Source organism: Lolium rigidum, chromosome 4 (assembly GCF_022539505.1).
Source record: "Lolium rigidum isolate FL_2022 chromosome 4, APGP_CSIRO_Lrig_0.1, whole genome shotgun sequence".
Classification (NCBI taxonomy): Eukaryota; Viridiplantae; Streptophyta; class Magnoliopsida; order Poales; family Poaceae; genus Lolium; species Lolium rigidum.
Genome location: NC_061511.1, coordinates 166,565,036 through 166,578,962, shown reverse-complemented (window position 1 = coordinate 166,578,962; position 13,927 = coordinate 166,565,036).

Here is a 13,927-nt window from a genome sequence, read left to right as displayed (position 1 = left end):
ACACGAATCCCAGACTTGGACCCCGCGTGAAGATCTACGAGTAAGAAGAAAATCAAGGAAAAAGAGGAAATAAGAACACCAAACGCCCAAGATCTGGAAGGCAACCAGAGGACAAGTGAAGCAAGATTGGTACCTACCTTAAGCGGCGGAGTCGCCGAAGGAGTCGTTTGCCGGCGGCGGAGTGGACCTCGTGACCGCCGGAGACCACCGTCGACGGCGAGGCGGAGAAGCTCGCAAAGAAACGCGAATGCGGCGGGCACGACAGAGTTGCTGCAGAAGATCTCCGCACGACGAAGTCCAACGGGGGAGCGGCGCGAGCTCGCCGGGCGCCTAAGCTTGAACGGGTGACGGCGAACGGAAAACGGTGGTGGCGCAAAGGCTTGGGGCTCTGTGCGCGAGGGAGGAGAATGCGAAGAAGATGAAGAGGAACGGGCAGTTGCGTTATTATAAGAGAAAGAAAGTGGGCAGGGAACCGCTGGGCCGCGGCGGTTCGCCTCGCGGCCCACGACGGTTCGCGCCTTGGGCCGCCACGTGGCGAGGGAGTACACGCGAAGAAGCGCGGAGCCACACGGAGGCGCACACGGGACCGCGAACAGTAGTGGGATCAGCCGCGGTGCATTAAATGAGCGCGCGAGAGTCGAAGGGAAGTGACCCCCGACACCGGCGCGTCGCCACGCGTGCGCATGTCTCCGTCGAGCGCGAGGCCCAAGATATTCTCGACTTCGCCGAGGAAGCAATAAAGATACATGATACCGGACAAAAGAGATGCCGGAACAAGCTTTGCAAAGAAAGGAAAAGAACAAGGGTAAAGGTGCCGAACTAGGCTCGAGACATGAGTACTCAAACCGGTATCCGAGGAAAATGAGAACTCGGCATGGCCTCGTAGGATAGAATCCTCCAGGCTATACCAGCTTCGGGGACTAATGTTGGGGGGATGACCCCCGGTATGCCAAAGGCATGCCAAACCGGATGGCTTGTGCCATCAGGATACCGGTTTAATGTTTATACCGGAGCCCGAGGTTAAGAGTTTAGCTAAGTGGAGCTAAGCCGGAATCCCCAAGAGGGGTATACCGGAATCCGGTAAAGAAGATACCGGAAAGGAGAGCCTGTCGGCAGGACTGGTCAAAGATTCTCTCCAGAACTAGAAGACAAGATGAGCTAAGCAAAGTGACTTTTGACGAAGGGCTGACGATAAAGAGAAAGGTGACGGTCAAAGAAGCCGGAGGACGTCAGCGCCCCTGATTAAAGAAGACTCCGGTGTCATCTATGATTAAAGTAGCTTTGTAAAGTAGTCTGTCTAGTCAAAGATGCCATTAGGGTTTCTTCCAGTGTAAGCCACCCTCTCCCCTATATAAGGAGAGGGGGCAGCCCTCTATACGGGCGCGATCTACAAGTTAGAGAGAGAGATCTGTGTACTGAAAAACTTGTAACCATGTTGAGATCAATGAAGCTAGCGATGTAGTAAAGAGTTCTTCCTCTTGTCTCTCTTCTTGCATACCGGCCTTTGGTTGTGTTCTTGAGGAAAGCATCCGGAAGTTCTTCCCATCTAATCGCAAACCCTCCCCCGAATCCTCATACGTCCATTCGGCCCCAACTTAAGCCATCCTATGGCATCTGCTCGTTCACCACGACGACAATCTTGTTTATATTTCATCATGGAAACTCTACATTCTGCAAGTATATAGCTCTGGATGCTATTTTTCTCCACTGGTCTTTTCTTATTTCTAAGGAATGATGAGAATATTTCCGTGGAAAATGTCCTCTTACAGCTACAACTTGAGGAGTTAGACATTAATATTAGCATGCTCTCCACACATTTGTTATTTAGGTGAAGGTCTGCATGAATATTGAGGAGCCTGATGAACATTGAGAAGAATTCAGTTGGTTGTTTCCCAACAGGAGTCACACTCGTGTATAAAAGTTGATGCACCTTCCAGGTGTATTCTCGAAAACAAATCTGTCAGATACCCATGACCCAGTGACTAATTGAAGGCTTATTGGATTAGGATTAGTGCACTTACCAAATATTATGAACCTAGTATATCAGTAGTAGTAAAACTCTTCTTTAAGAAATTTTGTAGCATCGCCCTTGACCCAATATGGAATAGAACCATAATAGAATAATAGGTCATGCAGCTTTGGAGTAGCTAGTGCCTTGACCGGTTTGGAGTCCTCCAAGCAGACCAAGCTTTGGAGTACTCCAAGGTCCAAGCAGATGCAACTTTGGAGTAGCTGGTATCTTAAACCAAAACTGACAAAAGATGGTATTTGTGGGAACATCCATCGTTTGCTTTTGTCGATGCTAGAAGGATATTAATATTGTTTGAACAGTTCCAAGTTTCAGGGTGTGTACTTGTGATTTATTTAGTGCACATCTAAACTACTAATTTTGTTGTGACAACTCCATGCAGTGGCACTGGATGTTGATGACCACCAAGTGTGGCTGATTCGTGCTAGCAAACTTTTGACATTCACAGGTATGTTTATATTACTGAATACAGAGTATTTTATGTTACCGAATACAGAGTATTTTATGCCATCACCATTCTTTGTGTGCTACTGTCTATATGCACCTTATGCATATCAGAAGTACTTTTCAAGTTGGGGTTTCTCAGAATCTGGTTAACCACAAACAATAGAATAGAAAACCCTTGTATCGTAATAATTGAATGGCCATTACACCGAGAACAAGGTTTGTGACCAAGAATTACAGTGTATTCCGTTCTAATACTAATAATAATTCATGGGCATACATGAGTCTTTGCTGTTGAGGATAAAAGTTGCCCCCTGTTCATGGACTCACAGCCTTGTCGGACGTAGGTTTGTATAGAAACCCATCTTCAACCCGAGTCGAACAAACACTCTGATCCGTCTCCTTATGTATTTCAGATTTGGGGTAAGGGTTAGACGATATGACTCCAGATCACCATCAATCCATCGCTTGAAGACAATATGTGACTCGTCTATTGATCTCAAAGCCCCTACAACATATATACATATATAATAAATAAATATTATAATACACATGTATGCTCAAGATTTAGTGAACACAACTACACATAGCTTGTAATATACCTTGCGCAACGCTGTACCGAAGATTTGATGCAGCCAAGGTCCACATATGTTGTTCGGCAAGCCGCCACTGTGTCATGTGACGTGACACGTGCTTGCCCCATATGCGCAGAGCAAGGTATTATCCCCCTTGTAAAGTACCAGTCATTAGTAAACCCATAGTTAGAAGAATAATAAAACAATCGAAGACTTTTTTTTATCTTACTTGGTATTCATTAGGAAGACATCTCGGCAAGGGGTTCTATGATTGTTTGAATTGTGAAACATGACACGGCTGACATGTGTGACAATACCCTGAACATCTACAAATGCATGATAGTAAGAACATCAGTAAGAACATTTCGAAAGAAAAAAAGAAAAAAAAGTAAGAACATCAGTAGTTTAATTAGTTAAAATATAAAAAATTATACCTACCTACGATCGATTTGTTTCTAATTCTCGTGGTCACTTCGAAATCGGCGAACCGTGTCGGAAGTTCAGTGGATGCGAATGTTAGGGTGAGCAGGACAAATCTCTGTACGAGAGTCCATGTGAATGTAGTAATCTGTTGGTGTGAACAATCCAAATGGTGGTGGAGCCTCAGAAATCTGGAACCCCACCCTTTTGAAATAGTACACCTCACCGACATGAAGCTCAGTGTTGCAACGTTCTGCTAGCTACCGATACGCTATCGCCTCCATTTTGTCTCCCTTTCAAATTGCAAAAGATAGACACTTATGAAAATATAGCCATTTTGCAAAAAGATACCAATCTACATGTTGACCTCTTCTTTAGTACCACACATTCCTGTTAAAATGGCACCTCTGCACTACTGGGTATGAAAGAATAGATGCATTTTGTTAAACTTGTATGGGAACCTGGACATCACATAATTATGGGAACCATTTTATTCTGAAGCTTGGGCGCTGCTATACTGCCTTACTCATGGTCCTTATTTGCATCCTATTTTCAAAAATGTCTACTGGACTGCTTTATTTATATTGTGAAATGCTCCTTACATCCTAACAAATTGAAATAAACACATGCAGGTAATGTATGCAGCAAGGAGCATTTACATAGCATTGCAAGAAGAAAATTGTAGCTACTGGATACCAATAATGCATTAGAGGACTCACATTTGTGTCAGCTAGGATGGCGTGGTAAATAAGATCTCCCATCCGAGTTACTTTAATTCGCGCGGTCACAATTTTCGCGATCGTCACCCAACCATGACCGTACGTGTGCATGTCTTCAACAAATCGGAAACTAACATGCCTGAGAAATGAGAAGAACACATGTATCAGTCAAACTAACAAATGAAATCTTTGATGCAATATTATAGTGTAGAAAGAAGAAGTTACAAGTGAGGATTCCAGGCGAAGCGAGAGTACGGCCTTGGTGGCATTATTCTCTTCGAGCAGGCGCGTCCGAAGCTAAGTTGTACTGCCATGGTTACTTTGTAAGGTTGAAGATTGGTTGCATCATATTCTGCTAATTTTAGGCCGGGTCCTGCTTTTGTACATCAAGTATTCTGCCTTGGTGCAATTCACGTCCTCATTAACCTTGATTCCATTTTTCTTCATGTTACCTTATGGGACGAGCTAGATTATGGAATGATCTTGATGATCTTGATTATGGGGCGAAATTGATTCTCAGGCGAGTTTGATCGGGGCATGATTACATTCCTTTTGGGAATTATGGGACGATCTTGATTATGGGGCGAGATTGATTCTGGGTGATTTCTGGTGCGAGTTTGATTTCGGGCGAGATTACATTCCTTCTGGTCGAGATTGATTATGGGCGATTTCTGGGGGAGATTGATTCTGGGCGAGTTTGATTCTGCGATTTCTGGTGCGGCCCATTCGGTGCGGCCCATTTGGGTGACGACCAAAACTGGTTGTAGTGAGAGGTAGGCAGAATAGGGAACATGTTCCTCCTTTTTAAGTAGTGTAGATGATGCTATCTTTCAGAAACAGGGTCAGTCCAAACAATCCAACTACACTACCTTGCAGTCATCAGGCAAGTTCATCGCTTGCTCATGTCACTTTGAGTATTTTTACCAAATTACTTGCAAAGTACTATACTTATCACTCTTGCATGAAAAGTAAGAATACTATTTTCATAACTATGAATATGACTATGTGGTGGGCAATGGAACCATGGTATGAGTATGGTGGAGGTTCAATTGCAATGGGTTTATATCCATCTAGGATTAACAACAAATGTCGTCTAGTGATTCTTGTGCCGTAAGACCCGTGTTAACCATAAGATCTGGAGTGGGACGGAGTAGTCAGTTGTATTTCTTCCTCTCGTACATCAACGGATGTGCTTACCGTAGCAGTTGTATCTTGCGAGAACAACCGAATGGGTGGGGAACCTTTAAGTCCCCACGGTAATGCAGTCTATGATGGGTTGCAGAAGGCCGGTGAAGGTATCGAGGTCGGATGATACCCAATGGGGTATGCTGACCGGCGGGGATATTAGTCGAGGTCGGATGATATCCAATGGATATGCTAACCGGCGAGAACTCAAGGTCGGAACTGCAACAAATGGTGGGTGTGCGGGGTCGGGGAGAAATGTAATGATTGGCTAGGACCTTATACCGGGCTTCACACCATGGAAGTGTGGACGGAAAAGCTGCCCGGTTGGCACCAAGGTTAAGATCTCTTATGGGTAAAGCAACATACCTCTGCAGAGTGTAACGAATCATGACCTATCACTCCCTGTTCCGGGTTTTGGAAGTGCGAACGCGGCCAGAAAGGAACTCCATGAAGTTCTAGACACCCGGTGAAGGCTGACGGACATAACTCTTCGGAATAAAAACACCTTTTGAAGAAATGCTTACAAAAACCTGCATTGGCCTATGACTTTTTCTTCTAGTGCCGTAGCTAGTGCATAAAACACCTCTTTCCTATAATGAACTTGTTGAGTACGCTCGTACTCATACCTCCTATAATCCCCTGCTTAGATTGTCTGAACCACCTGGAGGAAGCCAATGATGGACTCGAAGGAGAAGATGGGATCCGCTATGAAGAACCGGATCTCTCCGGAGGGGTACGAGAGGGTGGATTACCTCGATAGTCTACGGAACCGGAGAGGTTCCGGAAGAGAACACTCGCTTAAGTCACACCGAGTAGGAGTAGTTGAGCAGCACCAAACTATATAGTATTTAGCTGCTCGAGTAGAAATGGTATTTAGCCTGCTACGACCTATATTGTATAAGTTAAGTAGGGTTCACCTAGAACCTTTGAGTTATCCTCTATGGACCGAGGAGGAGCTCCAATATGATGTACATATATGGCTTGTAATATTAAGTGAGTGAAATAAAGACCAGCTATGTTTCTGTTGTACTACTCTGAGGGATGTAATATTTGCGGATTGGTATTTCGCACATGTTATGTCAATGACTGGCATACTACAACATGCAGTGGTATGCAGGGTCTCCACAAGTGTCGAGGACTCCTTACCAAAAGCTAATCCATTTCCTCTTGTTAGCTTTGTCACTCAATCGACTAAAGTCCCTCAAGAGGAGGAGCTTGGGGAAATCGGCACTTCATCCAAAGGGAAGGATGGACCACCAGTTGCGGAACATTTAGGGGGTAATCATGCGGTGCCACCACCAAGTGATTACACCGTAAATGTTCCAATTCCAATGCCTCATATTTTATCTCATGGGTCACCAGCGCTACTTCAATCCAATAGCTTTGACAATTGGCAATTCTTAATGTGTTCTCATGTGCGCAGCGCTTCCACCGAGCTATGGCGCATCATTGAGGAAGGTTACTCACCACGAGACCCAAGAAACTTGACAAGAAGAGAAGTGGTGGATGACCAACTCAACACCACCGCCATCAACATGATCCACATGGCCGTCACACCCAAGGACCGCGCTCACATCCGCACTCTCAAGACCGCCAAAGAAGCATGGGATAAACTCGACAAGCTCTTCCTTGGAAATGAGAGCACTCAAAGCTTTCGTTTCAATGAAGTGAATAATATGGCCAACAACTTCGTCATGATTGAAGGAGAATATCCCGAAGAGATGTACCGACGCCTCATCGCTCTTTCCGTGCAAATGCAAGATCTTGGAACAACTTTTTTGGATGACCATTGGATCAAAAGAAAGTTCTACAACGCTCTCCTCCCTTATGAGGAAGTCAAGTTGACGGCCATCTCGCCAAAATGCCTCCTTCCGCGCCATGACATCCGATGAGGTCCTTAGCGAAGTCATTGCTTTGGACATCTCCAAGAAGAATGCGGAGGATCTTGTTGCACATGCTCATAACACCCGCAAGCCCAACCTCGCATTGAAGATGAGGGAACATCAAGGAAGTGAAAGTGATGAGGATCCCATGGAGTGGGGTCCGAATGATCTCAAGACCAACTACCATGAACACATGGCACTCGCCGCCAAGAATTTTTGGGATGGGAACAAGACTATAAGCTCAAGGCCAACAGGAAGCTCAAGATACTCGCCTCGTGACTCTTCAAGAAGTTTCTCCAAGAGCACAAGGGAAGGGCAAAGGGGGAGAACTTGCTACAATTGCGGCGACAAAATCCACTTCGTCGCGGATTGTGTCTATGAGAGAAGGGAAGACAATGGTGGGAGGCTCGTCCGCAAGGACAAGTCCAAAACCTTCTCCAAGGGATTCTCCAAGTTCTCCTCCAAGCCCGGTGACACCAAGGTCTCTTTCACCAAGAAGCCTAAAGCATTCATCATCCGTGAGGAGTATTCCTCCGATGAAGGTGGAGAGCAAGATGACAAGAGCTCGAACAAAGAGGATGAGGGAGTGGCCGCCATCGCCATTTCCACTCCCTCCAACTCCCTCTTCGACTCTCCTAATGAGAACCTCGTCACCAACAACTCCCGTTGCCTTATGGCAAAGGTATCGTCGGAGGTAGCATCCCCTTCCAAACCTACATCCTCATCTAATGCCTTAACTATTGATGATGCCACTAGTGTTACCATTAAGTGTGAGATTGTGGGTTTGGATGCTTTTCTCACTAACATGCAAGGGATACCAAGACCCATGTTGAGGCTTTCATGGCTCAACTTGGTGCGGCTCAAGATCTTCTAGAGGGTAAAGAGAGGCTTGAGAGGGAGGCGGCAAATGAGATTGCCTCTCTCACTCAAGCTCATGAGGAGGAGTAAAACTTGCGCATGTCTCTTGAAGCAAGTGTTAATACTCTTAAAGTCCCTAACAATGATATCATCTCCCAACTCACCAAGGATCGAGATAATGATCTTGCCTTGGTGGGTGAGCTCAAGAAGGAGAAGCTTTCTCTTGATGTTGACCACGTCAAGTTACTTGAGGAATTGGAAACCCTCACCAAGGACTACAAATCCTTGAAAAGCAAGTTTGCAATTCTCTCTAAGTCAAGTGATCAACCTCAAGAGGAAGCTCACAAGGAGAAAGAAGTTGAAGTGCCTAACTCTTGTTGTGATGAGCTTGTAGATCAAGTTGCCTCCTTGAGAAGGCATAATGCAATGCTCCTGGAGGTCAATTCTCTCCAAGAACAAGCCTTGGATGAGTAATATCGCTTGAGTAAGGAGAAGGTACCGTGTTGCAATCATGAAGAAGAGATTGCAGATCTAGAGAAGAACAAGGCCAAGCTCTTGAAGTTGAATGGCATGCAAAATGAGTCCTTGATGGAGTGGGTCCGCTTGAGCAAAGAGAAGGTTACTTGTTGTGATCATGAGGATGAGATTGCCACCTTGAAGAGGAGTAAGGCCAAGCTCATGGAGATCAATTCCATGCAAGAGGAAACCTTGAAGGAGTACTTTCCCTTGAGCAAGGACCGAGTTTGTTGCAATCATGAAGAAGATATCGCCACGTTGGAGAGGCACAAGCTTTGCTCTTGAAGATGAACGCTCTCCAAGAAGATGCATTGAAAGAGCATTTCCGGGTGAACAAGGAGAAGGAGGTCCAAGTGATATCACTCACCCTTTCCCGAAACATGAAGATGAAGTCAATCGCTTGAAGGCCAAGATTGATAGGCTCCAAATCCAAGCCACATACTTGGAAGGAGTCCTTGAAGCTAAAGATGGAGCCAATGAGGGCTCTAGCAATGAAGGAGGTGTGGCTATCAAGCCAAAGAGGAAGAGAAGAAGAAGTACCAAGAAGAAGAACAACAACAACAACAAGAACATGGGTATCACCCGTTAGGAAGGTGACTCTAGCCCAAGGAGGGATGGAGTCCCCGACCCCACCACAAGGGGCTATGCCGGTGCTAACAACCCTTCTCATGTTATTTTTGTTGATTACTATGGTCGTATTCATGCTCGTTTCGTTGGTCCTTATGAGGAAAATGTTGATTGGACTATTTGGGTTCCCAAACCCCTTGTTACTAACATGATAGGACCCATTAAGAATTGGGTACCTAAATCCAAGACTTGATTCCTTGTAGGACTATGCTTCCGGTGGTGCTAAATGGGTGGTTGATAGTGGAGCCACTAGTCATATGATCGGAAGCAAGGAAATTGTTGTCGACCTCGAGCCATCACATTCTACCGTATCATATGGCGACAACACAAGCTCAAAGATATTGGGTCTTGGCAAGGTGGTGGTAACACCCGACATCTCACTTGTGAATGTCCTCCTTGTTGAGACCCTTGGTTACAATTTACTTTCCGTTCATCAAATTGCACGCATGGGTCTTTGTACCTTTTTCGATGAACATATGGTGGTCCTCTTGTGGAGCAAGACACTCCGTGTAGCCTTTGTCGGATATGTGGAGAGCGGGTTGTATGTTGTTGACTTCTTCGGAAAGAAAACCTCATCCGCTCTTTGCCTATTTGCTAAAGGTGACAAGGGTTCGTTATGGCATCGCCGACTAGCCCATGTCAACATGAGGACTTTGCAAAGTCTCTACAAGGGGGGCCACATTCTTGGACTAAAAGAAGATGTTTCCTTTTGCAAAGATCGTGTTTGTAGGGCTTGCGTTCAAGGAAAGATGCATGGAGCTCCATACAAGGCCAAGACAACCATATCTACCACAAGGTGCTTGGAGCTTCTACATGTTGATCTCCTTGGTCCTCCGTCTCATGAAAGTCTTGGAGGAAAGAAGTATTGCCTCGTCATCGCCGAGGACTATTCAAGATATTGTTGGGTATTCTTCTTCAAGTACAAGAGTGAGACTCAACGGACCATGATGGAGTTTGCCAACCAAGTTCAACGCAAGCACGACACCACGATCCTCGCAATAAGGAGCGACAATGGAACGAAGTTCAAGAACTACACCTTGGATGACTTCCTCGGCGAAGAAGGCATTCAACATCAATACTCCTCGCCATATACTCCCCAACAAAATGGGGTCGTCGAAAGGAAGAATCGAACCTTGATTGAAGTCGCTTGAACCATGATGATGGAGTACAAGTCCAACTACAACTTTTGGGCGGAAGCTATCTCAACCGCTTGACATGCTACAAATCGCCTTTACTTTCGCAAGGGTTTGGAGAAGACACCATATGAGATCCTAACCGGTAACAAACCCAATGTTTCCTACTTCAAGGTCTTCGGATGAAATTGCTATGTGCTTGTCAAGGACACACGTCTATCCAAGTTTGATTCAAGACCACAAGAAGGTATCTTTGTTGGCTATGCAATGGATTCTCACGCCTATAGAGTCTTCAACAAGTCCAATGGACGAGTTGTGGAAACTTGTGATGTGGCATTCAATGAAGATGATAGTTCTTTGGAGGAGCGAAGTGCTTCTTATGAGAAAGGATATGCAATTCCCCCGGTTACCGTAGGGAGGATGGGTGTTGGCTTACGCCGACCTCAAGAGCTACCTCCTATGAGTGCCGGGGAAGGACCAAGTTCTACTCAAGTAGAGCCATCTACACCACAAGGCCAAGCTACTTCCATTGAGAAACCAAGTGCAAGTCAACCGCTACAGCAACCTCAAGTTCGACATCAACAACAACAACCACCACCAAGTGATCAAGGCCAAGCTTCAAGTTCTACACCGGATGTCTCGGGACAAACATTCCGGATACAACATTCCCTAACTACCCCGAGTATCCGGCTCTCATGATGATGATGATGCCCCCGACAAGGCGAGGACCCAAACCATGATGAAGATCAAGTGTCCTGACAAGAATCTATTCCCAAGGCTAACTCTCGCCGTGAAGACACTACAACAAGACATTTACGCCTCAAGTCTCATTCCTTATGCAATGTCCTTGGAGATCTAAAGAGCAAGGTGTCTACCCGAAGGCAACTAGCAAACTTTTGCGAGCACCATGCCTTTGTCTCCATGGTGGAACCACTCAAGGTCAACGACGCGCTTGAAGATCCCGATTGGTTGCTAGCAATGCAAGAGGAACTCAACAACTTCAAGAGGAATGGTGTGTGGACTCTCATGAAGCGCCCCGATCATTGCCGCAATGTTATCGGTACCAAATGGGTCTTTAAGAAAAAGCAAGATGGACATGGCATCGTCATCCGCAACAAAGCAAGATTGGTGGCATAAGACTATTCGCAAGTGGAAGGCGTGGACTTTGGCGAGACATTCGCACCCGTTGCTAGGCTCGAATCCATCTGTATCCTTTTGGCCTTTGCCGCTCACTATGGTTTCAAACTTCAACAACTGGACGTAAAGAGTGTTTTTCTTAATGGTCCTTTACATGAGGAAGTATATGTGAAGCAACCCCCGGGGTTAGAGGACCCCCATTTCCCGGACCATGTCTTCAAGTTTAATAAGGCTCTATAGGGTCTCAAACAAGCTCCTAGAGCTTGGTATGAGCACCTAAGGGAATTGCTTGAAGATCGTGGTTTTGAAGTGGGGGAAATTGATTCCACTCTTTTTACTAAGAAAGTCAATGTGGAGCTTTTCATATGCCAACTTTATGTAGATGACATCATTTTGGGTCAACTAACGCAAAATTTAATGATGAGTTTGCTAAGTTGATGACCGATAGGTTCGAGATGTCAATGATGGGGGAACTCAAGTACTTTCTTGGATTTGAGATCAAGCAAATGCGTCAAGGCACCTTCATCAATCAAGCGAAGTACATTCAAGATATGCTCAAGCGCAGGGGGCCAACGGTATTGGAAGTCCCATGCACTTGAAGTGTCAACTCACACTCGAAGAGACCGGCAAGGCGGTGGACCCCAAGCTCTACCGTTCCATGATAGGTTCGCTTCTTTACCTTTGTGATTCCCGTCCAGACATCATGTTGACTGTTCCTATGTGCGCACGTTTTCAAGAAAATCGGAAAGAAAGCCACCTTATTGCGGTGAAGAGGATCTTCCGATATTTAGTTGATAATCCGAACTTTGGACTATGGTACCCAAGGGACATAAACTTCTCATTGGTTGGCTTCACCGACTCGGACTGGGCAGGAAACAAGGTTGATAGGAAGTCTACATCCGGCGCTTGTCACTTCCTTGGGAGATGTTTGGTGTGTTGGTACTCAAAGAAGCAAAATTGTGTCTCCGCCTCTACCGCGGAGGCCGAATATGTTGCCGCGGCTAGTAGTTGTGCTCAAATCTTATGGATGAGGCAAAACTTGCGGGATTATGGACTTGAGTATAGCAAGGTTCCTCTTTTATGTGATAACAAGAGCGCCATCAAGATCGCCTACAATCCGGTACTCCATGGCAAAACGAAGCACATTGAGATACGAAATCACTTCATTCGGGATCACATTGCTAGGGGCGATATTGTTCTATCTTTCATTGGCACCAAGGAGAAATTGGCGGACATCTTCACAAAGCCCTTGGATGAGAAGCGTTTCATCGAGTTGAGGCATGAACTAAATATCATAGATCCGTCGAACTTTGCTTGACCGTCGTGCGCACATACCACTCTTTAACTAATGTCTTGATGGAAAGCACGCATGAACATAGGGGAGTGTGGTTTAAACTTATTGAGCTATCCCTTCCCCCATAATGCATAAAGCAATCAAACACATACTCTATTTGTCGATCAAGTGACTAATGAGCTTCATGTTGAGTCTTAGTTGTGAGTCCTAGATACATCTACGCGACCTCACGCTATTATACTCTTACACGGTGGCCTCGGCCACCAACCTCGTCCTTGAGGAGTTTTTGTGTTCTCTTTAGTTCTTCTTGATTTTCGCAATCAAACACATACTCTATTTGTCGATCAAGTGACTAATGAGCTTCATGTTGAGTCTTAGTTGTGAGTCCTAGATACATCTAAGCGACCTCACGCTATTATACTCTTACACGGTGGCCTCGGCCACCAACCTCGTCCTTGAGGAGTTTTTGTGTTCTCTTTGGTTCTTCTTGATTTTCTTTGAGATTCTTTTGATTTCATTTGTGTTTGGTTTTGGTTTTTGTTTTTCTTTATGTTTCTTTGTGGGAGATTCACCCAAGATTGGCTTTTCATGTTGATTCTTGCAAGCTTGGTTTAGTAGTACCTTACCAGTTTCTTCATCTAATCTTAAGCCATTCCCTACCTCTTGAGCCATTTTCGTCGAAAAGCACAAGCCTACACCATAATATGGGTTTCCTGAACTTTAGCAACCGGTACTGCTGCTTTCGACTTTGACTTAAGGTACCGGGTCGGGACGGATCTATCAAATCCCCCACTTTTCCCCACCCACCTCAAGTCAAAGGCGGCGCCCAAGATAAAGGAACCCGAGGAGACCGGCCCCAATCTCCTCTTCCGGCCATCCCGGCCAAATATCCTCCGTGGAGAAGCTTCCCCACCTTCTTCTCCGCCATGGCCTCCGGTATGAACTCGAACATCCCTCTGTAGGGTTTTTTGGATTCCCTAGATGAATAGACTAGGGCTTGTTGGAGTTCTTGGTGGAGACTCATCCTAGAAGGCTTTTCCATGTGGATGGATACTAGCTAGCAACATTATGTGAATTCTGTGCCTCAATGCTATGGACCAAAAACTA